This window comes from Vombatus ursinus, unplaced genomic scaffold (genome assembly GCF_900497805.2).
Source record: "Vombatus ursinus unplaced genomic scaffold, bare-nosed wombat genome assembly UNPS02014778.1, whole genome shotgun sequence".
Classification (NCBI taxonomy): Eukaryota; Metazoa; Chordata; class Mammalia; order Diprotodontia; family Vombatidae; genus Vombatus; species Vombatus ursinus.
The window spans coordinates 28,924,985-28,930,509 of NW_020954556.1; positions in this window are offsets into that span (position 1 = coordinate 28,924,985).

The window sequence follows — 5,525 nt, forward strand, 5'->3', positions numbered from 1 at the left end:
TTATATGTGAATAAGCATTTGTAGTACATATAAAAAAGTTCTTAAAAGCATGATGTGGCAAGACATTTTAATTTCTAAATATATCATTCTTATAGTGGAAAAACCTATGAAGGTTCTAGTAATATCAGTGAGATCTCCCAACTAGTAGTTCACAGATGTGTTTTAATTAAGAAAATTGTTTCTTTAACAAAGGGAAATGTTGAAATTGAAATTCCATTGAAAAATATTGAAATTCCTTTCCACATTGCATTAAACTACCAACCACCATGGTTTTTTTTTCCCCAGTAAATCCCAAGTATTATTAAGCATTAACTATTTTTGATAAATATATTTTTATTATGCTTATATCTTCAATAATATGAGCAAGGACTATGAAACAGATGTGAATAGAAATGTTAGCCCTAATTATCAAGAACTGAGCTTTAGTGTAATATCAAGACGGTATTGTGAAAAACTGAACCCATTGGATTTTTTTTCTTTTACCTTTCACAGCTATGACTCAAGAATGAATTCTTTATTAAAGTTGCTGTTGTTCATTTTATTTTACAATTGATAGACATTTATTTTTCTTTTCTACCCCCAATTTAAAAGAAAAAACAAACCACTGAAGCAATATACTTAGTCAAGCAAAATAAATTCCCACATTGGCTGTATCCAAAAATTACATATCTCGTTCTGCATATAGAGTCTTAAAACCTGAGAGGATTTGGGTAGTATAGTTCATCAGTCTTTCAAAGTTGTTAGTTTTTTCAGGGTTGTGGATGTTGTACAAATTATTCTCCTGGTTCTGCTCACTTCACTCTGTACTAATTCATACAAAATCTTCCCAGGCAGGTTTCTCAGAACCCATCTCTTTCATCATTTCTTACAGCACACAATAGTATTCCTTTACATTCATGTGCTGTAATTTTTCAGCTATTCTCCAATTGATAGGCACACCCTTTCCATTTCTTTGCACCCATTAGATCTTAATATTAAAAAATAGCTTGTTTCCAAAGGGTTTGGTACTATGCTATCATTTTGTGGCTGTCCTCTCTGGCATTAGGGAGTCCCTTCTGGGTTCCCCTGTTGACACTTGCTGTCTACAACTGGGGTCACAGTCTCTCCAGTGTTAAGTTCTTGTCCAGGCACCCAGTATATGTCTAAAGAAAAGCCTGTGGACCAGCCGGAAACATTAGGGAAAACAACCCCTTAATAAGTTTGGGTGCTAAGAATAACAATAGGAATCATTTCAATGCAAAGCTTTTCGAAAGTTAGTCCAGCTGTGTCCCCCCAAGAATATTTTGTCTACCACCAGCTTGTTTTTTCTCTTCGATGAAATTGCCAAAATGACATCATGCCCAGATCCCTGGTATGCAAATCAGCCAGCTCCAGGGAGGCCATCCAAAATCAGAGTGCAAGAACCCCACTCTCAGAAGGGCACTTTGGAGCACACCTTCCTGCTGAATGGACCCGTTTCTATGCTCCCCAGCACGGCACTGTTCCCATGTGACTTATTCTCTGTTAATGTGTATGCCTGAGTTATATACTAGGTTCCCTTTTCTTCTCTCTCCTCTCTTCCCCAGTAAAAGGTTGGTTTTGAAGAAGAGAGACTTTAGCTGTTATAGGAAGCTTTGGGATAGTAAAAGTGTTCTGCAGTTTCCCAAAAACAATCCAGCCTGCTCTTTTTCAATTCTAGGCCCAGCCCATTTGTTCTATGTTGTCTGTCCCACATATTCATACTGTTGGGAAAAAACTCTATAGGTTGTTTGTTGAAATGTGGTCACCAGGCATTCTTCATCCATTTGGTCTTTCCTGTGTGTATTGACAACCCAAACACTTTTAAATGATCTCTTCCAAAAGGTTCTGTAATGTGTCATGATATGTTAAGAACAGTGTCAGGAGTGCTAGAACTCAATGAAATGAATCTGACAAGGATTGACTGAGAAAAAGGTTATGTTTGTTTTGGTTTTTTAACTATATTGAGAAAAAGAATAAAACAAGATATAAGATTGCTATTAAAGGTGTCTGGGACATTATAGGACATGAGAAGCTTCTGTTTTCTCTACCAAAGGGAATAATATTTAGACTAGAAAGGACTCAACATGTAATTTCATTGATATGCAATTTAAAGTCTTTGAGGGCTACTTAGAGCACTGAAAAGTTTAGTGACTTGCCCAAGGTCACACAGCTAGAATGTGTCAGAAGCAGGACTTAACCCCAGGTCTTTCAGTCTGGTGTTCATGGACCTTAGATGGCACAATGAAAAAGGCTAGTAAGAAGCTGAAATTCAAGATGGATAAGGAGGCAGTTAAAATCACCTACTATGGTATTACTAGGTCTCAAGATAGATAAGGAGGCAGTTAAAATCACCTACTATGGTATTACTAGGTCTCAAGATAGATAAGGAGTCAGTTAAAATCACCTACTATGGTATTACTAGGTCTCAAGCTATATTACAAAGCAGCACTCGTCAAAAGTATTTGGTGCTGAGGTGATGGATTGAAGACGAGAATACATGTATATTTTTGAGGCATGGACAAAATGGGAATTTGTTTTCCTTTGTGCTTTTATTACAAATCTTTTTGAAAATTTTTTTTCAGTTTTGAGTGGGAGAGGATAGTAGTGTGAAGAAGACTAGGAATAGGACCCCTTCTCCCTCCCCCCAGAAGAAAAGGCATATATCATGGACTTTGTAAGTGTGCCAAGTAGAGGAGGAGGAAGGCCAGAGGAAATCGAGGCAGCTTTGAAAGTCCATGCTGAATTTTTTTTAATTACTCAAAAAGAAAATCAAGCAATACATAAGACATTGTTTCATATGCAATCCTCTTTTTCCGTTTTATGGTGTATTGTTTTATTTCATGTTTGTGACTTTAAAATAAAATCAAATATGGATAGTTAAAAAACAGTGGTGCTGGTTGAAAAAACAGAAAAGTAGATTAGTGTAACAGAAGTAATTGAAAACAATAGCCCCTCACTTGATGGACCTAAGAACACATTTTTGAGGGACGGGCTTCCTATTTTACTTTATTTTATTTTTTAATTATTAATTAAATAATTTAGTTTTCAACATTCACTTGCACAAGATTTTGAGTTTCAAATTTTCTCCCCATCTCCTCCCTGCCCTGCCACCCTAAGAAGGCAGCAGGTTTCCTATTTTAAAAGAACTGTGGGGAAAACTCAAAAGCAATCTGGCAGAAAAGAGATTTAAACCAATAGCTTATACCATATGCTGCAAATATTCAAAATAGCTGACCATAAAATATTATTTAAAATTTTTATTTTTAAATTTTATTTTTATTTTTAAATTTTAAATTTAAATATTATTTCATATTATTAAAAATAAGAAGGCAGGTCATATTAAAGGTCATGTTATTAAAAAGATCATATTATTAAAAATAAAAGAAGAGCAAGTACTTTTCATGAGTATAGTAAGGGGTAGGAATTTTTAACTAAAGGAGAGCTTTAGAAATCATTTTTAAAAATACACTTTTTTCACTATATAAAATTTTTAATTTGCTTTAAACCTTCTAAAGATTTTGTGTAAGTTAATGAAGACAGAATAAGAGAAGCTGTAAAGTAGGAAAAATGTTTTCATCAAATATCACCAAAGTCTGATATCCATAATATGTAAGATATTGATATGAATATATAACACTAAGCCATATCCCAATAGACAAATGGACAAAAGGATATGGAAAAAAAAACCTGTGATAAAGCTGTGAATTGATTCAAGTATTTTGGAAAGTAATTGGAATAATTCTAAGAAAGTGACTAAAATATCCATGCCCTTTGACCTGGAGATCCCACTGCAAGGCATATATCCCATATATTAGTTTGTCAGTAACAAAAAGAAAGTCCCTATATACACCAAAATCTTTGTAACAGCACTTTTTGTAGTCTCAGGGAAACAAAGTAGAAACCGATTGAGGAATTGAGGAATGACATGGCTAAACAAATGGTAATACATGAATGTAATGGAATCTTATTACTGCTACAACAAGAAACAATGAGCTTCAGTGATAAATACTGAGAAGCGTGCAAAGATGTGAACTGATGCAGAGTGAAGTAAGCAGAACTGGAAAAGCGATATACACAACGTCTATAACAATATAAGTGGAAAGAATGACAATAGAATAACAGAAATTGAATGTCATAAAACCTAATAACCAAACCTGGACCCAGAGAAAAGATATGAGAAAACACTTCCCTGGCTTCTTTGCAAGAGATTCACAGATATAGAAAATCGCACATGTGCTGGCTGGTTGAGCTGAATTTTTTTTTCTTTTTCCCCTTTTAAAAAGTCTTTGTCATTTCTGAGAGGGGTTAAGGAAGACATATGGAGGGAAATATAGGTGATACAATTTTTTTTAATCAACACAAATCTACTAAAAAGATAGAAACGTGGAGTGAGGTGTTGTTTTTTTAACATTCTCCTTTGAAAGAATAATTATAAGGGCAGAGAGAGAACATGATGCACGCATTTATAGCATAAAAACCAAAGCACACAAATCTGTGAAGATAGAAAAAAAAAGTTAAATTTAAAATAAAACTGAATGAGACACAACAAACAATTTGTTCTTTAAATTGTGCTCTTTTGTTTTCCCAAATTGGGACTTCAAGGCTGTCTCACTCTCCAAAGCAGCTGTTCCAAACCTCCTTATTTCTCTTCAAGCCTCCCATGGCACCTCCTTCCTCTAACCTCTCAGCTGAAGACCTTGCCTCATATTTCACTGAAATAATTGAAGCCATCAGCTGGGAGCTCTCTCTTCTCTCCTTCTCCTCATATATTCCTCTGACATCTTCCCTCACTATCTCCTTCAGTCCCTAATGAAGAGGTGACCTCTCTTGCCAAGACAATCCCTTCATCTCATCCCCTCTTGTCTTCTCCAAACGTTATCACAACTATAATCCCCATTCTCTTTTTTATTTTCAATATTTCTTTGGGAAACTTGATAATATTAATGTCTTCCAAACCACCAGACCTGCTTCCAGCCCAGTCCCCATAGCCATCACTGAAAAGAGAAATTATTATAGAGAAGGGACCCAGCTTCCTCATTACCACCAGTGACAACTGCTGACTAATCACCAGCAAGAGGCAGGAAAACAGGAGCCCTGGGACTAGTGTAATCTCCCGGTGAGCCTTCCTACTTCTAGCCCAGCTCTCACAGCCATCATTGAAAGAAACGATTCCTGTGGAGAGAGAGGGTCAGCCATCCCACCAATACCAGCCAATTGCCCCTTAGAGGGCTGGTAAACCAGACTAGCAGAAGCATCAAGGCTTCCTGACAGAGACAGGAGGCATGTGCCAGACAGCTCAAAACCACCACCAACTCCTAGACCACTGTCTCCCCTCGAACCCTGATGGAGGCATCCCAGGACCCTGAACCCAAGAGACTTGGGAATAGTAATGCTTCCAGCCCAGTGTCCACAGCCATCATCCTGAGAAGCAACCCTTGTGGAGATGCAACCTGGTGAGTGGCCCTACTTGTATTGAAGAAGCCACATGTATCTGAAGACTCAGAAAAGAAAGGTCTTGCCACTGT